General features: G+C 35.8%; 1 long non-coding RNA gene across 1 annotated transcript in view; it reads left to right on the top strand.

The window, feature by feature from the left end:
- The first annotated feature begins 18,564 nt into the window (after nucleotides 1-18,564).
- LOC112906648 overlaps nucleotides 18,565-26,481 on the top strand; it is an 8,480-nt gene continuing 563 nt past the window's right edge. Inside the window, exon 1 of the long non-coding RNA XR_003232493.1 lies at nucleotides 18,565-19,118. This is a non-coding gene — a long non-coding RNA (uncharacterized LOC112906648). The remainder of the gene's footprint in view (nucleotides 19,119-26,481) is intronic.

Here is a 26,481-nt window from a genome sequence, read left to right as displayed (position 1 = left end):
GGCCGATTGTGCCTCTTTGTCGCTCGTTCCGCGCTCTCGCTTGCACTTCAAGCCTTAAATGGAACGCCTCAGAGCGAGGTAACGCCGCATGAGTCATGTTTTTTCGTGCGTGCAGCCGGCTCCATCGAATTATAAGACGTTGTCACGTCAAAAAACGTATCAGATTAAATGAATATGACACAAGACTAAGACCAAGACCGAGACTATATCGGTTAGGCCAAGACCAAGACCAAAACCAAGACTATCAGCAAGACCAAAACTGCAAACATTTGAGTAAGACCAATGCCAGGACTGAATAAGCAAGACCAAGACCAAGATCAATACCAAGAGTGGGATTGTGTGTTGATGATAAATTCTTAAGAAACATCAATATTTTGCTAAAATTTGGATACATGTTATCAAAGTTTGAGATGCACGCGTGATTCTATAAATTTTGAGCAAAAATTGCTTGTATCCGTACAGGCTGAAATGTACAAGTAGTAATTGTGATGTCAATACTTATAATCCAGTTAATATAATTAACAATTAATGTTTGTTAATATTAGGACATTTTTCCCGTTGAACTCAAAATTAATAACTTAGTAGCCGACAGCACAGAAAACTGTATCGATTTCTAACACTGCTGCCGACATTTTCTGATGCGCTCCTATTCAAGACCCTCACGATAGATGCCGCGTCGATGTACTTACATAGTTGTCGGAAAGTGCTTTTTAGTAATAACTGAAGCCAAAAAGTAGGTACTACCATAACGTTGTTAGACAGAAGACATTAACTTTATTTGCGTAAAACTCATATCATTCGCATTAAGCTTTTATATTACAATTTGTACTAAGATGCGAATACATATATGCTAATAATTGATTAACATTCAGTTTTTTTAGTTCATTTGGATAAAAATTTATTTATAGAAAGTTTGTACAGTAGAACCTTGATAACTTAAATCTCGATATCGTAATAACCTCTATAAATTCATAAAATTTTGGGTTCCTTTCCCCTCGGAGTCCAAAACTTGTATTACTTAAAATAAAAACCCTCTATAAAAAGTGAAGAATGGTTTGAATCGGGAGAAAGTCTTCTATGTAAAAGACGAAGAATTCCTGAATTTCGTAAGTTCCTAAGTTCCTAGAAATATGTAAAAACATACTGTTAGCGGATCTATACTAATGGAAAAAGCTGAAGAGTTTACTAAGTCACTGGAATTCCATAATTTTAAAGCTTAAACTTAAACCCTTAGTAAGTAAAAACCTCAATAATTCAAATTACTCTACGTTTCCATTGGTTTTTATCTTATCGGGGTTCTACTATATACCTGAGCTGTAAGTGAATGTAGTAATTCTTTTTGGGACATGTTTTACTAGAAATTATTATTGTTCTGTCATTTGTCTTTATTATCTAATTATTTATTTTGATACGGTTATCCAGTTATCATTATACCAGTAATAAAACAGCAAAAATGTGTGTTATCTGAAAATGCAACAATTTTATTAACGAATAAATGTTCCTTATGAGAAAAATCATCATTTTAAGCCCATTATCTTCATTAAAACGTATACTTTTATCGTTTTTTGATTATAACGATCATTTAAATAGAGTGGCTTTCGATCATTTCAATAGTAAAAATTTGTTTGGATGAGAAAACAATGACAATGTCGAAAGTGTTCGTTGTTATTGCTATTTTTGCATTGTTCGTGTACCAAGTAGAAAATGCTGTCCTGCATGAAGAAGAAAATGGAATAACGAAAACTAAATCCACAATAGATGTCGTAGCAGGTACAGTTAATGTCGTGGTTGTTCCTCCAAATTGTCCCGCAGGCCAAGTTGTGGATGCCAATGGGAAATGTGTAAACGAATGGTGAAACGGTATGTTCACATTTTATCATAAATGATAGGTTAACACTAGCATTCAAAAATAAAGTGTAGTTTTCTGATAGAATTGCAAAACCTTAAATGTACTTTGAAAAGATATCATGAATTTGCTTGCGGAAGTCCGTCCGATTTCAATATTAGCTTCAATTGAAAATGCATGGGCTTGGAGACCTAACTAGGATCATTAGGATAAAACTAAAGTCTCTAATTTTCTATTAGGTTAAACATACACTTTGCGTAGAATACCGTAAATACTGTCCTTCTTTATCAAAACGAAAACCAATTTTTCTATCCTTCGGGATCAGTATTTTTTTTGGATAAAAGGTACCCTATGTCCTTTTGTATACCCCTGAAAATGTGTGTACGGAATTTCATGATGATTGGTTGAGTAGTTAAAATGTGAAATGGTAATAAATAACAAACAAATCACAATTGCATTTATAGTATTAGTTAGGTTAGGTTAGGTCCACACAATAAACTACCCAGTGTAAAATAATAAATAACTATTTTTCTGGAAATCCCCAAACTAATTATTTTGCAGTAAAGTTTTATTGAAATCATACTGTTAATAATACTCATACTTGCTTCCCAAATTATGTAGCAAGAGGCATTGGTACAGGCAGACAAACAAAAGGTTCTTTAAGGGGTGTTTAAACTTTAATACGTCGAATTTCAATAACCATATAAATTTAAACTTTGATAATGTCGACGAACACTTTAATTTGATTTGTATTTACATACAGATCTACAGATAACGATGATAATACCATATCTAGATTCAAGTTCCACGAAATAGTATATCCGTAGTGTTCTTACATTTGAAGAGCGGTTTCTATTTTTGAAATTGAGTAGAAATTCTTGAAAATGGTGAAATATTAATATGTATAAGTTGCATTTTGTTTCTTTCACACTGTTTTTACTTTTAATTCTTTTAATTTACCTGTGTATATCCCTAACGCTAAGACAGAGGCCCCCTCGGGTCGTAACACTTTCTCAGTGAGAAATAATCATGTTAACTACTAAAAAAATTGACTCTAATCATAGAAGAAGATTCTGGAACGTTAATATGAGATGACCGAGTCACAAATCAACGTAGACGAAATTCATTGTGGTTAACAATAACTCTCCATTTTCTTGAAATATTGTTTATCGAGAGGAGGTGATAAAATTGCATTGAAACTATTGCTGAGTCCGTTACAGGTCAGCACGTAAAGATCGTACTTACAGTATTTGGGCTCTTGCAGGAAGATTATCACACGAATAATGTGATAACACTGTTGGTTAGCTTTAAAATTTGATGTTGAAGCACTTGCTTATGGTTAGAAATGAAGAGTTATTAGAAAGAATAGGAGAACAAAGGACCCTGGAAGTTAATACAAAATAGGCGAGATAGGTTGATAGAAAGAATACCTTCTCAGGTATGAAGGTCTAGTCAGAGACATAGTAAAGGCAGAAACAGGGGTAAAGAGGAGAAGAGGTAGACCTAGATTAGATTACTGCTCGCAAATAGTTAAGAATGTAGGATGTTCTCGTTTTGGTCACCGAGCGGCATGGCCTAGAGGTCTAGACCATTGCTTAGCATTCGGGAGGACGCCGGTTCGATGCCGGGTCAGTCTGCCTTGGTCCAAGTTTTTCTGTGGTTTCCTTGGATCACTTAGGCAAATGCTGAGGCAGTAATATTCCACAGATAATCTTTCATTCTCTTCTGTCTTCATTTCGTCCGTCTCATCTTTCTCACCCGAACCACCACCCACCCATTCCAACGATTCTTGGAAGCAAGCTGAAGAGGGCCTTCCGCCCTACCTTCCGGCATAGTCCGGAGGGACTGCCCGCCCACCAGCATTACTGGCTCGTGGGAATGAAACACCCAAAAGAAAGAAAATCTCGTTTTGGGGAATTGCGAAGATTGGCTCAGGATAGGAAGGGCGACGACCTTATGGTGATGATGCGGCATATTGAAATAAGTCTCCCTTTTTTAATTAATTTGGTTGCCATAGTCTTCTGTTCTCTTATTTTATCCGTATCCGTATTACGTACAAGCGGAAAGACTAATCTACAAAGGAATGATTATTATCAGTGAAATTTGATTCCTTTGTTTTCCGTTATTCAACCATAATATTAGACACATCAATATTACGTTGGCTCCTATCGTTGATTAAAAGTGTACTTTAGAAAGCTTATCAAATACTTTTCTTGCTGATACCTCAAGAGGTAGGTAATAATTTAATAATTGATAATCGTCTGTAACTTATTGCCAATTGAACATAATGTTTGCTCTGAAAGTGTTACTAGTCGTTGCCATTGTGGCAAGTTCTTTGCGCGCTCAGTATGCAAACGAAGCCAAAGAAAATGATGGAAATCCCCTGTCAGATAAAGTTATCGATGAAGGAGCCAGAGGTGTCATAGACGTTCCACCTAATTGTAAAGAAGGACAGGTGGTAGATGCAAAAGGGAATTGTGTTGACGAATGGCAGTAGAAAGGTAATAACTAAAATATTTTGACCTTAAAAGGGAAATTGAGCTACTTATACTTACCTTGTTTCTAAAATGGTTGTCTCTCTTGTGTTGATATTATATCTAACCGATTTAAAGAGGCTTTGGACGGATTATCGTGTAACGGTGGAATTTACTGTTATCAGATTATTTCGTGTCATTTCTAGCTATTATGTATACATATACATATATGTATATATAAATAGTAACAGGTACAGTCAACAAAGAATCTTATAGTTCATATATATAACACGTATGTTCAGTGAAATGGTTGTAAAAATATTAGTGATTATCGGTATTTTGCCAGTTATATTACAAGCAAAAGATGTAAAAGGAACAGATGATAAAGCGGCAAGTTTGAAATCGTTTAATATCTCCAGCATTGGCAGAATTGTTGTAAATGCGCCATCGAATTGTAGAAAAGGTCAAGTTGTGGACGCAAACGGGAATTGTACTGACGAATGGTACGGATGAGGTAAACTGCCTTAATTGAATTGGAATTGTGATATTATTAGGTTATAATACTAATTTATTATTATTATTAATAGCATATTAAGTACAAAAGACAATAACTAATTATTGTTTATTCACCTCAGCACTTCGTAGTTTCTAAAATAATCGACCTAATCGATGTTTCTCATTGCCTGTTAAATGGGTTGGATGCTTACTTCTCCTATGCATTGGGCAGTTTCGGTTTGTTTATTGATTGTTTATCGACATTAATCGGCACTATTAAAAAGGACGGTATTTTAAAATATAATGAGACGCGAAATGCGACGGGGACAGACCTTACTTAATTCATAATGAACATTTCAAGAACACACACTTTATTGTTATGACTATATGCTTCGCTCGAGAGAGAGAGAGAGCTCGAGGTAAACTGTTTTTTTTTTCGTGAAAGAAGGAAAATCTTCAAGACACCCAGCCCTCCTCACGACTGAGTAGTGTCGGATTACGGAGGAAGGTGTCCTAGGACCTACCGACTAAACTCCTCTACCTAGATATACTATAAACATTGTCAATCAAAATTTCTAATACCAGGTAGCCATACTTAAAAATGTAGGGAAGTAAATATCAGGAAGGGAGTCAAACAGGGATGCATACTGTTACCGCTACTTTTTAATCTAATACATCGAAAACGCCATCAACATCATTAAAGACAGTACAACTGTAGGGATAGATGTGCAAGGGCAAAAGATTAGTATGCTTAGATTTGCAGATGATATAGCAGTATTAGCATCTAGCAAGGAGGACCTAGAGATAGCTTTAAATAAAATGGAAGCGGTACTGACAGATCAGTACTGTACGAAAATAAATAAAAGTGAAACTAAAATACTGGTATGCAAGGGAAGAAAAAGTAGGGAAAGAGCGAATATAAAGATAGGAGTCGAAAAATTAGAAGAAGTGGCTGATTTTAGATACCTAGGAAGTCAGATAAGTCAGGATGGAAGGAGTATTAGGGATATAAACCAGAGGATAGTGCAGGGTCGTGTCACCTTCAACAAAAAGAAGTCACTTCTATGCTCGCGAACGGTTAATTTAGAAATTCGAAAAAGGTTGTTAAAGGTGTATGTTTGGAGCACGGCGTTGTACGGGTGCGAAACATGGGCAGTGGAAGCGGCGGAAAAGAAAAGGTTAGAAGCGTTCGAAATGTGGTGTTATAGGCGGATGATGAGGATATCGTGGGTAGAAAAGGTTAGAAATGAAGAGGTATTGGAAGGAATAGGAGAACAGAGGACTCCATGGAAGTCAATAAAAAATAGGCGAGATAGGTTGGTAAGACACCTTCTTAGGCATGAAGGGCTAGTCAGAGACATATTAGAGGAAGAAACAGGAGTTAGGAGGGGTAGAGGTAGACCTAAATTAGATTACTGTTCGCAAATAGTTAAGGATGTGGGTTGTTCTAGTTTTAGGGAAATGCGAAGTTTAGCTCAGGATGGAAAGGAGAGGAGGTACGTGTCCAACCAGTCTTAGGACTGATGACCTTATGGTTATGATGATGACAGCTAGAAATGTAGAAAACAATGAGCGGGCGGAATTCTGTCATTGCGAAAGGCAAAAGCATGATCCCGGAAATTCTAAATTATTTCTAGCTATAACGATAAGTGGGAAATTACAATCTAAATATGGAGTTTTTTAAGTAAATTATACTGTTAAAATCAAGCGGTGAGGCCTATATTCTATATGTTTGCGACTGTAGATGCACGTGCAATTTACATTGACAAACGAGTGACATTTAGTAATTGTCAAAGTTATATTAGACATCTAGCTGCATTCTGAAACCCCTTGATAAGTGGTAATTATTTCGTTCTAAAACCACGCCAATTATGAATTTAATGAGTTAGCACTGTGATGTGTTAGCACGATAAAATAGTGGTTTTTAAGAAAAAATTAACACCAAGTCGGTCCTATGAGAGTTAAATATATCTAGGTGTTAAAAAAACATACTAAATTGCACTCATTTTTTTTCTACCTATTAGACCAAAAGGAAAACCTTTTGGGTCCTATTCCTGTAGTATTGTTGCGTATTACCCACTCTATAATATGGTTGGTTTTCGTTTAACAATTTTGTTTATTTTTATGGCAATTGCCTTCGTTTATACGAATCCTACTGTTATAAGAAAACGTGAAATCCGTACATACGAAGATTGGTTTGGTCAGTTATTCTCCACGGAAGTTTACGCGGAAGCAAACGTTATAAACATCCCGTGCAGAAATAAAAGAATAAAAATCGCTGGAAAATGTCGTAGATTATACTAAATATGGTGAGCGAGTTAATTTTGATTCTATAACTGTCAAAATTGTTTAAAAAACAAACGACTTTTCAAGAACTGTCACTGAACATAAAACAAAATGTCGTAGTCGTGACAGATTTCATGTGGATATTTTACAGTAAGCGCACATACATCGGAATCGGAAGGACGGAACGGTACGTGAAAGAACAGAATATATGTAATCATATGGTGCAACTTCGAGAATCAGAATTAAAATTTATCAACTGCGTACCGTGCGTGTCGATGAATTTGCAATATCTGTCGGAATTATTCTGTTGGGTATCGCGAAAGAAATTCCGACTTCGTGCGTCCGCTTTGTGACCGTCCGTTGGAGTCCGATGCATGTGGGCCGACCTTTATGTATAATATTATCTTTCATACCGTCTCCTATATTGCAACGGGTAAATAAGTTGAAACGGTTATTTTGCAACATATAAAGTTAGTTTATGACAGATGCAGACAACTTGAGATAGTCAAAGGGTTTGTGAGACGGTAAATATGATAACAGTTATCTTTTATTCGTTTGAAGTATTTATTAGTCAAAAATAAAAGGAAATCCACTGCAAAAATTGCACAATTTATTTTTACAACAAATAATAAGCAGGCGTTCATACATTTTGACTGCATTTCATTAGAACTGTTATCAGTAACGCTGATTCATTTATTACCGTTATTTTTATTAATGAATTCATAAAATAATCGAAGATAATTTGTTAGTTGCATTGCGTTACGCAGTTTTGGATTTGTATTTATTTATATTGGTGCTTTTTATCCACATAATTTAATGATATTTTCCATGAAATTGTTGATGTTTTAACTTATATCATAAATCGATAAATAAGATAAAAATAGAGACATCAACAACATTTATTAAATGCACAATTATGAAGTTGAAGTGGCGCGATTTAATTATCAGTGCATTTTATAACAAAAGAAAATGTTTATACATTTAACTGGAACATTTTTTTTCTAAAACGTTATTTAAAAATTATATAGACTAATCCATATAAGAACAGAGGCTTTCATGACCGGAATCCATTGTAGAATTATGATTTGATCTGAAGGGTCCTTGTCTAAATAAAGTGACTAAGTCTCTGCCAAAACTACGTCTGAAGATGTCACCCGTAGTTGACGACGAAATGTCTGGACCTAGTAGTTCATTTAGACCAACATCTTGGTGTGTTTTTCGTTAAAATTGAATTTCTTGAATAATAATGATGAAGAGCTTCTGGGCTTTTCTGGCGTGGTCGAATTCTGATTGCAGACGTTTCGCCATGTTTAATAGATGGCATCTTCAGTGTTTCACGATGTATGATCGGCGACTTTTATATTAGTCTCTTGCTCACGGTTGGCTGGTACTGCGTTATCATCATGTAGATTGCACCCTCGTTTGTTTGTTTCTCAGCAGTGGTTTCCAGGCTCTATCTATTTTTAATCCATCTTTCCTATTAAGATTATCCGAATATTCTGCAATTTCTAAGGCTTCTCTCCTGGTTAAATTGTTATAGTCTGAGGAGCATACTAACACTTGCGTATCTTCGAAGGAGATCCCATGTCGTTCCTTCCAGGAATGTTGTGCTAAAGCGGATTTGTCTGGTCTTGCCTGTCCGCAAATGTGTTTCGTGTTCCTTTTTCCTTGTTGCGATCGTGCGTTTCTTCATGCCTACGTATACCTTGGAACAATCTCCGCAAGGAATCAAGTAGACTCCTGGTGGGTGTAGATTGTGTTTGGGGTTTCGTAGTAACTGGCGTATCGTGAAAATCGTTCTAATTCCATTCATATGTAGTAACTTAGAAATCTGATCCGTTATGTTGTGGATATATGACAGAGTTGTTGACTCCTCCTTGTTGTACACCATCTTTGGTCTTATTGCTCGTTCTATGTCCTTTCGAGTGCAACCGTTCGCTGACAGTACGGTTCGTAGATATTCAAGTTCTTCTTGGCGGTGTTTATCATCAGCTAACGTGAAAGCTCCATGGATTAACTTTTTGATCATGGCGCGCTTCTGTGCGGGATGGTGGTTGGAAGTATTCTGTAGATATCGGTCCGTATGCATCTTTTTCCTGTAGATACCCCCACGTAAAGTTCCAGATGGTGTTTTTTTTAACCAGAATATCCAAGAAAGGTAAGGTGTAATCTTTCTCCTCTGCCATTGTGAAGTTGATGTTGTTGTATTGCCCGTTAAGGTGCTGTCAAATGATAAACGTGTCATCCACGAATCTAAGCCATAACTAGGGTTTCTTGGGAGCTTTGCGTAGAGCTTCCTTTTCAAATTTTTCCATAAAGAAGTTTGCTAGGGGTGGATTCCCCATTGCTTATATTTTGTATTGTCACAAAATTATTGATTGTGGATGGATTAACTCCTAAGGGAATTCATCCGAAGTTGGCAAAAGATTACGGGGACTTTGTTCCTTCCATGTCAATCGTTAAAAAGTGGGCAGTTAAACTCCGCTATACGTGGCCGCACGTCCCTCGAAGGACCGAGCGGTATGGCCTAGAGGTCTAGACCTTTGCTTAGCATTCGGGAGGACGCCGGTTCGATTCCGGGTCCGTCCGTCTGCCTTGATCCAAGTTTTTCTGTGGTTTCCTTGGATCACTTAGGCAAATGCTGAGGCAGTAATATTCCACAGATAATCTTTCATTCTCTTCTGTCTTCATTTCGTCCGTCTCATCTTTCTCACCCGAACCACCTCCCATCCATTCCCACGATTCCTGAAAGCAGGCTGAAGAGGGCCTTCCGCCCTACCTTCCGGCATAGTCCGGAGGGACTGCCCACCCACCTGGCTGGTGGGAATGAAACACCCAAAAGTTTTAAGTTTTTTTTTCCTCGAAGGTGAAAAAACTACTACCATACCGGAAACCATAGTGTTGATGATAGGCGAGTAAAGTTGAATGAGATAGGTGTGGGGATATTGGAGGAAAGAGTGTAAAATATCTGAATGCCGATCAAAAGCAAATGGGCAAACGATATTCGCAGCAATGTTTTACCGATTTAGTAGGAATCTGACCGATTTTGCACGGCGATTTGTCATAATAGATGAGACATGGGCCCATCACTACATCCCAGAAACTAAACAGCAGTCTAAGTCATGGATGGAAGCTGGTGGCTGATTACCTTGAAAAAGGCAGGATAATTACAGGCGAATATTACCCCAACCTTCTTGACCATCCGGATTCCAAAATTCGCGGGAGGAGGCCTGACTTGAAGAAGAAAAAAATAAGAGTAAGGCATCACAGGTTGTTGATCGGAGAGAATTCAACAAAAAGTTACGTATACCATGGACCAAGAAACAGAATGGTGAACCTAGTTAACAAATACTGTTCCATTAACTTTTTTGGAGGTTCAACGACAACTTTTTTGTCAAGAATAAGGTATATCGTACCGCTCTACTAATGCAATCTATAAAAATTCCACTTATACCTGATTGACATATATGAACATTGTATTATAACTTTCTTTGTATAAAGCTGTTTGGCGTAAAATTAAATTAAATTAGAATTAAAAATTAAAATATTTCACTAAGACAGCACACTTGCATATAAGAGTGCGTTTGCGGTGTAAAAACTGTGCGATTTGAGGTACAATTTGTTCGACCATTTTCACTATTCTCCTGATTTTGAACTCTAAGACTTCTATCTGTTCCCGAATTTGATGAAACTTGCTTCTGGAAAGCGCTTGGCATCCATTGAAGAAGTTGAGAGGGCCGTAGACGAATATTTTTACGGTGGACCAAGAATGTCGAAGTCAAAGAAAATTACGTAGTAAAATAAAATAATTTTTTAACTGAAAATCGCAACTTTCATTGTCAAATCGAAAACTTTCTACATTACCCTTGTATATTTAACATAATTTTCTTGACTGCATACAAATTGGAACGCATTACACCTTACTATGTAACGGACCACCACATAAACTGAAAATTAACTCTTGTATCAATTTATGAATACTTTACTGATTAATAAATTCAGCATTTTCTTTTCTGAAAATTAAAACAATCACACACACAGGTCAGTGTATGTCTGAATATTTGTGATTGTATTTAAATTTAACAGATAATGATATCAACTGACCTCGTGGTATTTTAGTTTGCACTTAAAAATGGTGTTGTTCAGTTAGTTGTTCGAGTTAATAAAGAGATAATGTCACTGGGTTGAAAAATGACAATTCCGAGCCTACGGTTATTATGTTTACAAGAACGTGGTGGTTAAATGTTTTAAATACCTGGTGTTAAATTAAGTGCTTTAAGTTAATGGAATGCTGGTAAATAAGTGAATGATGAATCTTTTGATTATTTACGTCGTAATATTTGCGGTGTTCTTATACGCTGTTGGAGAAAGAAGTGAAATTGAAAAAACAAATCAGGCCAATATAATCAAAGTGGGCTGTAAAAGAGGCACAGTATATTTTAGGGGGCGATGTCGGAAGGTGTACATGTAGACGTAAGGTAAATTTTAAAATCTAGTAATTTATTCTGGTAGTGGTGTACTGGTGCAATTAATTCCTCAAAGAAAGATAGCCCGCAGGTAGACAGGGTGCTTCAAAAAAATAGTGTGGACTAGACCTCCAAGGGTACGTAAGGATACGTCTGTAGGTAGAATATAAAAAAGTCGTATTAGTTACACTATTTATAACTCAAGAACGGCTGAACCGATTTGGCTGAAAATTGGTGGGGAAATAGTTTAGAACCAGGAGACGGACATGGGATTTTTCCCGTGGAACGTAACATAAAACGTGGTATAAGAAAACGCAAGCATCGTTGTAATATTTACAGTTTTTGAAAATACCACAAATGACGTGGTGAACGCCATCTATAGTACGATGCTACATTTTAGGATTACGTATGCTCCACAAGGCGTTCACCACGCCATTTGTGGTATTTTCTAAAACGCGTTGTTAAGACAGTAGGTAAAGGTTGGTCTGTGTTCTGTCGGAGCTGCCTGCGACGCGCTGATGAGATCCAAAAAGATCGAAACCGCGATCCGCGTCTGGCAGTTTCGACAGAATACAGACCACTTCGAATTATTTTATTCGAATTATTTTATTTCCAGTTTTTGTTCACTATTTTCAATAAGATGCCTGAAAAGCTTGTCGTTATTCGGTCTAGGACATAATGTGTCACGATTTAGTAATGTTTGGTAAAATATACCGCGTTTTAGTCACGTTTGGAAATCCACCAGTTGGAGCAGCGAAAATGGCACTACTGACTGTAGTGGATGCCTACATTTCGCTTAAATACACTCCGGGCTATCTATTAACTATTATGTTTCCTCTTTTCCATTCAATTAGTGCTAATTATACACGAGTGGCCAGTTGATATATAAACCTAGGGATATTTCATTACATGCAATCATCAAAGGTCGACATCGTCTTTTGAAAACTGCGACGTGGTAAACGAAAATTCGTACTAATAGCTTCAGTCATATTTCATAAGTTTACTAAATTACGCATTTTCGCTCCTATGTTCGATAAACGTTTTGCATTACCTGTATATTAAATTTAAAGTACCGTTACTCTTTTTTATTTCATTTAATTTTAAAAATTGCGGTCAGTTTTTATGGAAATGCAAATTAAAAATTGTATAAAGTAGGTAATTTCATTGGTAGTGCCGTAATAATATTCACAGTTAATTTTATATTTGTCTCACAATTTGTGTGGTGCAAAGAACGTACTTTGAATATTCCGCGCGACGTAGCGCCACTCATACGTTTTACATAAAAATTAGCCCATACCTGTGAAAACTTTATGGAGAAGCATCGGGTGAACTGTTTCCTTCATATAATTTTGACGTACAATCTTTTTACTAAACTTTTTTGTGCAAAATAGAACAAGATCCAAAAGTATTACAACTAACAATAACTAAATTTGATTGAAATATCTGAATTTGTTCCTACAATAAACTAATTTTAGAATATATGTAGGTACTAACAGCATTTTTTGAGTTGAGTACCTATAAGGAGATAAATTTACTTTGTTATTCTCATCACAAGCAATTTATTTTAAGGCTCAGTGATAAGTTTATACATATTCAAAAAATGCTTTTAATAACTTTTTGTCATGGTGTTTTGTATCAATTTATATTTAAAGAGAATTTTAAAATTGTTTTCAGAAGATAAGGTAAAGTACCTACCTAAGGCGAGACTATTTTCTTTATTTTATTTTGTTACTCATTGAATAAAAATGTTTTTAAGTAGCTTATAATAAAACTTTCAGGAATTAGGTAGAATTCGATAAGGTAATGCGCAATTTTATTTCACAGTCATTGAATATACGTTAAATATTAATTTGTTCGTAATACTTCTTTGAAATAATTAAATTAAAAAGTTGGCACTTGGTATTATTAATAAATAACTAATCATGTTACTGTTGGTTAATTAGATTCATAAAACGGTGAAATCAGAATTTGTGTTAATGTCTGTAACAAACAACATGGATACCTGTCTACAACTCATATTCAATATTTGCTATCTATGTACATTCTAGCACAATTAATCATTATTGTTGTTTTTTACCACACCTTTGAAACTAATATGTGCAGATATCATAAAATCTACTGTGTCGCTGCTTTTGTTGGAAATACCGTTGTTTATCAATCATTGATAGTAGACAGCGCAATGATAAAATTTTGATTAATTGCTTTTGAATTATACGACTATTCTGGTATTTTTCATAAGAAATGGCATGTCATTACCATTTTGTATAAAGTTAAATGTTTTTACTAGAATAAATTCAAATATACATATGTACCTCTTGAAGGTTGCGTTGGTTGTGGTTTGTTAAGTCAGAGATATCTAAACAAGCTATCACCTAATCTTCAACAGATAAATAATAATGAAAGAAGAAGAACAGGTAAAAGAGCAATAAACATAGCTAGGAGCCCCTAATAATTTTTGACAAATGAGTCCCTAAATTATTTTATGCAACATATAAAATTAATTATCGACTTATATTCATCTTACTTTTTAGATTGGTTGTGTAGACAATATCGACGACGTATTCGCAATATCTTAAGCAATTCTGCAGTTTATCTGTTTATTGTTTATATGTACAGTTAATGGTACATGAATGTAGTTTCCGGAATATGCAGTCAGCAGGTTTATTCAATAAGAACGATTGTGTGTAATATTGCCATCTATTGTTATATACTGTTGACTGAAGTATTTCAAGTATTAGTAGACTTACTAAGCTATCTTATGTATTTTATAAGCACAGGGCCCTTGTTTCTATTGGGTACTCTGGGGCAAGTGCCCCCCCTCTTAGTTTCTGCCAGATATATCTACTAAATGAAAATCGATTTCGGTAAGCATATTTATTAATCCCAAAACCAGAAAGGTACCATTTCAATAAACATAGATTTATAATATTATATTAATTATATTACAATTATCTATTCATTTATTGTGATTGTAAAGAAATAATGTTGTCCTGATTCTGATCTAAAGGTCGTCGTCGATTGGAGTTGCTTTCCAACGTTTCGCGAGCGGCGAGTTTCTTCGGAGGTCCTTCCGCTGGACTGTAGTCCACATCCAGCATCAGAGATGGAAGCATCTCTGAAGAAACTCGCCCCTAATACTAGCGAAACGTTAGGAAGTACATAACTCCAATCGACGACAGCTTGTAGAGCAGAATCAGGTCAGCATCAATTTAACAAGTGCCCGCGAACGCCTTTAGCAATTGTTGAATAAATTTAGAATTTTGGCTGTTTCAACAAAATAGTGCTGTCAAAACCATAGGAGCCCCGTTATCCTTATGCCCAGGGTCTCCAATATAAGCACCATCTAATAAGAGCGAAATTGCGACCCTCATCAATTAATAACCAAGGATCTTCTAATTCGTTCTCTTAAAGATTTTAGTATCATAATAGCAGAAATTAAAAAGAAATCGGTTGTCTGTAAAGTCGGTTTACTGACGATAATTGAACGTGACAACGAAAATACTGATGGAATGGTTTCATTCATCAAAGAAAATTTTAATTTTATTTGTTTGATAGATATTTTGTGTGGATATAGAGGAGGTACATGGAAATATATTATTGTATAGCAGCTGTCCACGCGGACGCATCGCTCACTCAAGTAGGAGAGAGACAGATGTCGAACGCTGCCGAACGCGGAGGCCGATTGTGCCTCTTTGTCGCTCGTTCCGCGCTCTCGCTTGCACTTCAAGCCTTAAATGGAACGCCTCAGAGCGAGGTAACGCCGCATGAGTCATGTTTTTTCGTGCGTGCAGCCGGGCTCCATCGAATTATAAGACGTTGTCACGTCAAAAAAAATACAACGTGTAATTATACAACACGCGACTGAAGTGAATCTTCTTCAAACACACAAACATACCGGGATAGGGGTTAAGGAATTGGTTTAATGGTATTATTTGTACACTATGAATTTAAATTTTACACTTTACATGCCGGAGTTGCCTGTAACGAACGTTGCATTGAAGCGCGCTCACGGCTTATGCGATCCCCACTACGAACTCGACTACATGGCTGAGTAGAGGGGGGACATCCGTTGCATGATTTCGTTACATAACAACTCGCATGAAACGAACTTACCCTATCGTGCGTAAAGAAGTTTCACTTCAAATAAATTAAACTAAAACCGTACAATAAAAAAATTATAAGTGCAGTATTTATATACGTCATTAACGTTATAGTAAATTTGCTTTGTGACGGGTAGCCACAGTAAACTTGTTCAATCTAGAATCATCGGGGATTATCTTATCACAATTACTAATCAGAACGGTGCAAAGGTATACTTGCGTACAAGCTAAGTAAATATCTCAATTGAATAATAGCAGCATCTAAAAAACGTTGACATTTTACAAGTTTGCGTGTGTGTTTGTTCTTTATATACTTGCTACTTATCGCCGACCGTGGAAGATGAAATTGTTGAACATCCTTTTGATTCCTTTTCTTATGTTGATGTTTTCGTTAACTGGATTTGCTCATTCCGAAGCAAATAGCGAAGCATCCCATTCCGATACGCGAAATGTAATTTCTATCCCTTGCAAAAGCGGCTACGTACTTGTTAATGGAAAGTGCATTAAAGAATATTAATCAAATGCTAAGGAAACATGTAGGCATTACTCGGATTTTCAGGTAAATTTTTCATTTCAATTATTACAAGCCGTCTTTTATTATTTTTTTGTTAGTATAAATTTCTCTAGTTTGATATCAACAAAGATGATTTATTTCTTTAAAAATGTTGTTGTGACATAGACTGAAATTTTATCAATTCAAAGAACCAAAAGCTGATTACTTGCATTTCACGATTAATATTAAGTTTACACATGCAGAGAAAAAATTCGCAGTAACATAATTTTAGATGACGCATCTGTCGAACACAACAGAATCCGCGGCTGGTGACGATGCAAAAAAAGATCAATAAGAGTCCATAAAATGTTGCTATTTTTAATACATACCTTATGATTAATTTAGAAATTCGATAAAGATTGTTAAAGGTGTATGTTTGGAGCGCGGCGTTGTACGGGTGCGAAACATGGACAGTGGGCGCGGGGGACAAGAAAAGGTTAGAAGCCTTCGAAATGTGGTGTTATTGGTGAATGATAAGGATAACGTGGGTAAAAAGGGTTAGAAATGAAGAGGTGTTAGAAAGAATAGGAGAACAGAGGATTATACGGAAGTCAATAAAAAATAGGCGAGATAGGTTGTTAGGACACCTTCTCAGGCATAAAGGGCTAGTCAGATATAAATTAGAGGGAGAAACAGGAGTTAAGAGGAGTAGAGGTAGACCTAGGTTAGATTACTGTTTGCAAATGGTTAAGGATGTGGGTTGTTCTAGTTTTAGGGAAATGCGATGTTTAGCCCAGGATAGGAAAGAGTGGAGGTACGTGTTCAACCAATCTTAGGACTGACGACCTTCTGATTATGAATACAAACCTAATTGGTATCCTGCAACATGATAAGGGGTACGAAAGGATGAAACGGAAAAGACATATTTTAATTTTAAATAAAAATGACTCTTATATTAATGTGCAAGTTGGGTTGTGGTAGAGAAAGACCTAAATAAGTCCCTTATTTTATAGAACAAGCTTAAAAATATATTTTCCCTGATGCTGGATTGGATGTGAGGTTCTGTACCTTAAACGGCACATGTCCTGATCTAAATTCGTTTGAAATTCTTTCTAGAGGGTTGTATGAAACAGCACGTGAGTCAAACGTCAGTGCAGACTGCTAATGATTTGCACAAGTATGTATGATTGCTGCTAATGAATATTGCATGTAGTTGACAGCTTCCAAAGCTTACTACTTATTTCAGAAATACCCTGTATCAAAAAGTATCGCGAATTTTGTGTTTTTTTCAAAAATTATTTATTTATTTATTCATAAATATCTATTTTATCCCCTTCAAACTAATCCTCACCACATATTATACACTTAAAGCACTTCAAAAAATCATTTTTTGTGATTTTGTTCAGCTCCTGTTTCAATGCCGTCTTTATCTCCTCAATCGTAGCGTAGCGTCTTTCTTTCATGGGTCTCTTCAGTTTCGGGAAAAAGAAAAGGTCACAGGGGGCTAGATCTGGGGAGTACGGTGGCTGCGGAATCACTAGTGTGTTGTTTTTGGTCAAAAATTCGCGCAAAAACAACGATGTGTGAGCACGGGCGTTCTCATGGTGCAAAAGCCAATTTTTGTTCTTCCACAAATCCAGGCGTTTCTGACGGGTTGCTTCGTGCAAATTGAGCATAACTTGCAGGTAATATTCTTTATTGACCGTTCTACCCTGCGGCAAGAACTCTTGATGGACCACACCCCTGCAGTGGAAGAAAACTGTAAGCAAAACCTTCACATTCGACCTAACTTGCCGCGCTTTTTCGGTCTCGGCTCGTGCGGCAGCTTCCATTGGGATGATTGAGCTTTGGTTTCCACGTCATAACCATAAACCCATAATTCGTCATCAGTTATGACCCTCTGGGACAAAATTGGATCGTCGCTGACAGAGTTCAACAGCTCCTTAGCAATGTTGGTTTTGGTCGAAGTTGAGCAATTTTGGTACGAATTTCGCGACGATCCGTCTCATGTCTAAATCATTGGTTAAAATTGAATGGCAGGTGCCAGTCGATATCTTTAGGTCTTCAGCAACTTTTCTAACGGTGATTCGACGATTGGCCAATATTTTTTTCTTTATTTTACCAATGTTTTCGTCTGTTGTCGACATGCTCGGGCGTGCTCCTCGTCTTTTCGGACCTCTGAGAATATTTTGTACCACCGATAAACGTTGCTTCGGTCCAAAGTAGCTTCACCATATGATATGAAATTTGATACAGATCCTTTGATCCATTTTTTGGAACAGGTAAAAATCAAAGATGAGCCAAAACAAGTGCAAGCAAAGCAGCTGCCAAAAAATAATTAAACATTCAACTTGGCCGAACTTGTCGGTATAAGTTAGAGACGTGAGTACCAACATAACTCCACAAAAAAATAGAAAGTCGAATATACGTAACCCGTGGAAATTCAAAATTCGCGATACTTTTTGAACAGGCCTCGTTTGTGTGAAGTTGCATGTTAGTACCTACTTGTCCATATCGATGGCAACATTTATCGTTTATCTTATCATTTCCTCTATTGATTGTAGTCATTTCACCGTTTTATGAATAACTCGTTCATAAATCATCAGAGTCTCAGTGGGCGTGCAAAATTGTAATAAGAAAACTAGTATTTCAACTCACTTAATTTCTATAAGTACTATTTAATTAGCATCGTTATTCTTTATATAGGGGCGCATTTATTTCAACTTAATTCCTTTATGACATGAAATTGTTTGTTTCGTTCGCTTTAATTATCTGCGGAATCGTAATCCTCAATGAGTGTGATGTGGTGTTTTGCAAATGGATGACATACGCGGAATATTTTATGAAATACGGAAAAGACGAGAAGGAATTGGCTAATATCATGAATGTGCCAATACGAGAGTGTCCAGGAAATAGAAGGATGGACAGAAGAGGAATATGTCGGCAAATTTATTAAAGGTATTGTTAGTATTATATTTATTACAAATTGTGCTATAAATTGCGACAAGACAAGATTAACCACGAAAGTAAGTTGGTATAATCTTTATATCGTTCTAGTTTCGGTACTAAACCGGAAGGTCATGGAAATGGTTCCAAAATAGTAATAATAATTCTTTATAACAAACCAAATATTTTTAATTGAATTTTAGTAGTAAAACTAAAAAAATAAATGAAAAACAAAATTTAGTAAACATAACCAGAATTTTAATTATTTAAAAGACATGAAATATTGAATATTATTCTATACAAAAATAAAATCTGGTGTAGGTCAATCCCCTAAGTTATTTTAGGGGCATCTCTCTCCTCTTTGTCACGTTGACAAGTTGCTTGTGCGGTGGTGTATTCACTTTAATGTTCCGGATCTTTTTTTAAAATGTGGTCCTTTTTATGGTTAAACTCTCGAGCGATCCCTGGAAGAAATACCAGAATCTATAAATCGTTCCCCGATTTTCCCCACAAAGGGGTTGGTTTTGCGAATTATACCATCGATCTTCAAACTCCCGTTTAGAGTGAGTGAAAATATCTTAGAATACTCATCATTGATTCTTAGGTGATCCTTGAATTATCTCCAGGATTGTCCTCAGTTGCAATTTACTAAACTGAACTGGAACGAAAGAGTCAAGAACGTTCTGCTATATTCAAGAACCATTATGCATGAATGGTGGCTATGACTTTTGAAACGATGTTAAGACATTTTATAATAATTGTAACCAAAAAGTATTCTAAAACCTTTTTAGAATCTTCTATGATGTTCAAGATTTCTCCACTTTGGTGGGCGTTTCGTGTTTTTAAACGACGATCAAACACCAGCTTACAATATGTGAAAATGCCGTTAGTTAGTATAAAAAAAATATTTGCTTAGATAATGCTTGCTACGTATGTATATGCGTAATATTTAAAACAACATGCCGCCGCCATTGTAGTTATCATTATTCAAATAAACAAGTGAATATTAATCTTATAATTAGTAGTTGTAAGTAACCTTGGTACAGTTTTTGTTCAGTATGTTGTGGTATCTTTTTCGCTCTATATGACACGGATTGTCGTCTTCAAATATTTCGATTCGTTGTGCCCGCAATGTTTGAATACGTCATAATTTTTCTGTTTCTGTCAAATACGGTGTTTAGTCAAGTAGCGGACGAAATTAACGGTGCTCAACAGCCTCCAAACAAGAACAATGTAGTACTAAAGTTAGATCAAAAACGTATCATTATAACTCCATGTAGACCAGGATACGTATTCATAGCTGGTGGATGCAGACGAGAATACTAATGGTATATGTTTCAGTGTATGAAATCATTTTTCGTTCTTTATCTTAGCAACTAAATAGTACATTATTGTTTGCAATGAGCTTCGTTCTATGGTAGTCATTATATGATAGTTTGGATTTTGGATATCTGAACGCAGCCAACCGGTGATCGGGAAAAACCAGGACGTCAGCAGGGATATTATAGGTCGAAACACGTAAATCACCGTAATCCAATAAAATAATTCGAAGTGGTCTGTATTCTGTCGAAACTGCCAGACGCTGATCGCGATTTCGATCTTTTTGGATCTCATCAGCGCGACGCAGACAGCTCCGACAGAACACAGACCAACTTTTACGATTACTTTATATCCATATATTTAAATGGACCTTGCTGAAGCATACGTAATCCTAAAATGTAGCACTGTACTACAGATGGCGTTTACAGCGCCATTTGTCGTATTTTCTAAAACCGTAATCCAAGTTTAGATATCTTTGAATAAATTGTAGTCTGCGAAACGTGGACAGTGGGCGCGGCGGAAAAGAAAAGGCTAGAAGCGTTCGAAATGTGGTGTTATAGGCGGATGATGAGGATAACGTGGGTAGAAAAGGTTAGAAATGAAGAAGTATTAGAAAGAATAGGAGAACAGAGGACTCTATGGAAGTCAATAAAAAATAGGCGAGATAGGTTGGTAGGATACCTTCTCAGGCATGAAGGTCTAGTTAGAGACATATTAGAGGCAGAAACAGGAGTTAAGAGGGTTAGAGGTATTCCTAGATTAGATTATTGTTCGCAAACAGTTAAGGGTATGGGTTGTTCTAGTTTTAGGAAAATGCGAAGTTTAGTTCAGGATAGGAAAGAGTGGAGGTATGTCTCCAACCAGTCTTAGGACTGACGACCTTATGGTGATGATGATGATTGTTTATTGTTTCTTACATTACGAAAAACTGTAAACAGTATAATTTGGCTGCCCATACATGACGCCATGCTAGTGTTGCAAGAGACTCGGCTTCCGCAACTACGGAAGTTCCGCATTTACTTTCACATCTGTTTCTGCATCTGGTTCCGCGTTTTTATAACAGAACCTTATCGGAACTTAACAAACTCTTTACTTTTATCTGTTGGCTGAACTTGACCGTTTTCAAAACACAATTTAAATGGAATTGGCCGTTGCAAAGCTGCATGCTGTGCATAAATCTATTTCCTAGCATTTTCCAAATTTTATTCTGGTATTAGTTTCCTACTTTAATCTAAAAACACCTAGGACATTCAGCTATCCCTTAGACAGTTCTTTTTTTGATTTCGAAAATATCAATAAGTGCTAAATGCAAAATTTGTAATAATATATTCCCGAAAAGGGCGCACGACCACTGCATTAAAGAGTCAACTAAAATCATTACACTTCCGCTACCGCATCTGCTTCCGTTTCCGCTTCCTCAAAAATTTGCTATTTACTTCTGCTTTCGTTATGACACTTCCATGCCGCGCCGTTTAATTTTCTTTCTTATATATTTATAAATTTTTAATGTTTTTATTAATTGCTAACAATTTTAGGATACATTTATATCGAAAACAGAAATATTATTAACTAATAATTGACCAACCATCAAATAATAGACCAATGTGGTAATTATTATTTTTGTATATTTTCTTTAGTATTTCTTGTAATTTCAACAAAATTAAAAGTATTAGTCAAAAAGAAAGGTTTCTGAATTAAAAAAAAAATATATATGTAGTTTTTCTATTATCTATTATTTATTCGAGCTGTTTCAGCAAATGTGCATCTAGAAAAAAGAATACCTATTCGTGTCAAAGTTCAAGCCTTTAGGATCCATAATTTCATTTTATCTTATCATCAAGCGGAGGTGGCGGGTAATAGCTAATGGTACACTTTAAAAAATATGCATTTGCTTGCATAATGATTGCCAAAACAACAACATGCCGTCGTCACTATCGTCCACTATTGAAACAAAAAAGTGCATATTAATCTTGTTAATTACAATATAATTTCAGTATGTTGTTGCATCTTCTCGGTTCGATTTAACACAGATTTGCGTCTTTGATTATTCCGATTCTGAGGAAATTGCGATGTTAAAATACGTTATAATTTTGTTACTTCTGTCATATATGGCGTTTACCCAAGAAGCAGAAGAAACTAACAATGCTCAACACTCAGCAATACATAAAAATTTAGAACCAAAGAAAAAAAAATACGGAAAACGTCTTCTTGTAACTCTATGTAGAGAAGCGTACGTGTCAACTACTAGAGGCTGCGTACAAGAATATTAATAGAATGTTTCCGTGTAGGTATCGTATATAGGTAATATTGCTAACCAATTAATACTAATATTTTATTTAAAAAATGCAAACTGTATAAATGTTGTTAATGTTTTCTAAGATTTTCATCATTATAAAGGAACGTACTCATACTATGTGAATCATTTTTTACAATTTTTAACTTTCTTTCCCCCCTTAAGAACCACCCGTAGTATGTGCCACGACCTCCCTCCCTCTCTAATTTTTATGTAATAATTCATAAATCATTTTTTGCAAACAACAAGTTTTGGTAAATGATGGCCTCCACCCCCGAAGGAGGTAGGGGTGGGTGGGATCGAAAGAGGAGGTCTCCCCCACCACTGTACCATAAAAAGTTCGTGGCGGTCTCACCGCCATAAAGAGTTATGGGGGTGAGATGGGGGTGGGGGTAGGTGGGATCGAAAGAGGGTAGGGGGGATCGAAAGAGGGTGGTCACCTGAGTAAAACTCCATAAAAAATTTGCGGCGGTCTCACCCTCATAAAAGGTTATGGAGGTTAAAAGTTGATTATTTTGATAATTTTCATACACTATAATTTGAAAAAATTCATTAAAAATTTTCCAGCCGGTGGAGGTAGGGGATCGAAAGAGGGTGGTCACTTGAACAAAACCCGAAAAACCAACCTAACCTACCCTATTGATATAGATATTTAAATAATGTTTTATATAACTTTTTCAATATTTTTATGTATTTTTCCATTAGTTTTACCTTTGAATATTGTTTGAGAATGACTATATAAATATTTACGTGCCTGGAAACGTATAAAAATTAGCATATTTATTAATTTTTAACCCCTATAACTTTTTATGGGAACGAGACCGCCATGAACTTTTTATGGTACAGTGTTGTGGGAGACCTCCTTCTTCGACCCCCCTCCGTCCCCACCCCCTTTGGGGGTGGGGGCCATCATCTAGACCTTTACCCAAGTTTTTAATTTAGCTCGAAAAAGCGCTAGATTTTTCAAGAACCTCCCCCCCCGCAGAACGGGTCACGTAGTATGTGTACGTTTCTTAAGGTCGTCAGTCTGAGGATTGGTTGAATATGTACTTCTACTCTTTCCTATCCTGAGCTATCTTCACATTTCTCTAAAACTAGAACATCTCACGTCTCTAATTATTGCGATGAGTAATCTAATCTAGTCTATCTCTGCTCTTCTTAACGCCTTCCTGTTTCTGGTTCTAATATACTATTGACGTAATTTTAAATAACTGAATTAGTCTTCACGAGTTTCCTACTTCTTTGTAATTCGTAATTTATGTATAAATATGTTGGAATTAATTATTAATCAATTGCTAGGTGCATCTAGAAAATTCATATCAAAGTTCAAGTCTCTAGGTTTCATAATTTCATTTTATCTTATGTCTAGCGGATTTTATAACATTATTGAAGCAAACAAGCGCACATTAATCTCACTAAATGTGTTTTTGCTCAGTATGTTGTTCCATCTTCTCGGATTGATTTAACACGGATTTGCATCTTTGAATATTTCGATTCGGGGTAACTGCAATGTTAAAATACGTTCTAATTTTCTTGCTTCTCTCAAGTATGGCGTTCACCCAAGAAACAAAAGAAACTAGTGATGCTCGACAGGGGGCAACGCATAAAAATAACGCCACCGAAATACGTCTTCTTATAATTCCATGTAGCGGGGGGTACGTGTTAACTACTGGTGGCTATTAGTAGAACTCTTCAATATGTGTAGGTATCTTAAGTTATCTTGTTTGCTAATTAATTCTAATATTTCTATAAAAGAAATGCGAACCGTATAAATAATTGTTAATATAATTGAAATTGTATACCCGCTTGGCACTTGAAACATTTTTATAAAAGTAAAGTAAAGGAATTAAAACACTTGTCAAGTTTCACAATGTTTATTTATTTCTCTGACGATCGTTTCGGTGTTTAAACCATTTTCAAAGAGAGTGTACTAGTACACTTTTGTATACTTTACTTTTAATAATGTTAATGTTTTTAAGATCGCCATCATCATAAGGTCATCAGTCCTAGGACTGGTTGGACACATACCTCCATTCTTTCCTATCCTGAGCTATCTTCACATTTCTCTAAAACTAGAACAACAGAACATCTCAAATCCCTAGCTAGCGCGAACAATAATCTGATCTAATTGACTAATCCAAAAGTCTACCTCTACTCTTCTTAATTCCTTCCTGTTTCAAGTTCTAATATGTTGTTTATTTGTGTGCAATCTGTATTTTATGTATAAATGTGTTGGAATTAATTAATAATTAACAAAATTACTTTTACTTTTATTTTTCTTCTAATAAAAATAAAACCAATTATTATGGAACTGCAAATACCATTATCTGAAATTGAAAACCGCATATTACATTATCTACTTCCTAATAGGTAGGTAAAACACAGGAAAACAGAAACCTACAAAATAATAATTAATAATTTCCTACATAGAAACTTACAGTGTTAAATGTTCGTATTTGTATAGAGGATCGATTGTACAGCAGTAGTTCTGTCCCTAAAACAAAAAATTGCTAGGTGCTAATCGTTACCATTGGTTCACAATGCTGATATATAATTTGTTGTGCACGGTTTTGGTTTGTTTAATATTTGTGGGCGATATAATTTGTACACCAATTTCTGTCCCGAAGAGACAATGTAAAAGCGGGTATAGACTTACCCGTTTTGGTAGATGCAAACCACTAGCAAGATTTAAACATCACATTAGATACGGTAAGATGGTGAAAAAGGAGAAAGAAAACTAGCTGATCGTTTTATACATAGATATACGTATGTATGTATATGATATATAGTAGGAGATCAATTTAAATAGCTTTAATTTTTTTAATTTATTTTTATCTATAGAAAATCTAAATGTCTCTACAAGTAAATTACATTGAAAATGAAGATACAATGTAAACTCTATGTAACGACAGTTAAGGGACTGAACATTTTTCGGCGTTATAAAGAGTGGTCGTTAAATGGAGAGAAATAAAAGATATTATTTTACTAACGTTTTCTTTATTTTCTCTCAAAACATGGTCCTTATAAGGAAGTTTCGGTTTCGGCCGAAACTGAGACCGTTGCCGAAATTTTACACACGAACATTATTATCCATACCTACCTTGAGTATAGCCTGTTATCTTCGTCTGATGTTTTTTGCTGCTCCAATATGTTAATTGTATTTTGTTACGTATCTTACTCATATCTTAAGATACTGCTGGATCAGTTTGATTATATAAAAAGTATTCTTTTAATAGTTTCGCTGCATCAAGTGCTTGTTTGATGCTTGGTGGAGGGACAGGATCGTCTTCTTCAACAACGTACAGGCCTGACGCTGGAAGCTGGAGGAAATTTTAAAATGGCGTGGATGCGCGGTAGCAAAAGTAGGCAGTTTTAGGTATAACGATTGCAGCCCTCATTTTTCAGTATTCCTATCAGGGGCGTAGATTAGATATTTAAAAATAGGGATCAGTGAGCAAGTAATAGACAGACAAACAGAAGAACTAATTGTTGATGTTGGTGACAGTCATAGAGATTCTTATGATGAGAGTGAATGTGAAAACTAACTACAAAACAAAAGCAATAGGTTAATTTTTTCTTTCTGATAAGTCATGTTTTTACATTATTTTCTAGTACGCTACTGCCCTATCTCTATTAATACTATAATTTACGCCTATTGAAAGCTTATTTGTGTATCGGTTCCAAGTGACTTACCCAAATAGGTCATAAATGGGCAAATACCTGCGCGACCGCTCGCCAGCTTCCTTCGTCAGACCTGTACAT

This window comes from Agrilus planipennis, unplaced genomic scaffold, assembly GCF_000699045.2.
Source record: "Agrilus planipennis isolate EAB-ADULT unplaced genomic scaffold, Apla_2.0 scaffold1, whole genome shotgun sequence".
Taxonomy (NCBI): domain Eukaryota; kingdom Metazoa; phylum Arthropoda; class Insecta; order Coleoptera; family Buprestidae; genus Agrilus; species Agrilus planipennis.
The sequence above is the reverse complement of the archived record's forward strand: the minus strand, read 5'-3'. Positions and strand labels throughout refer to the sequence as shown.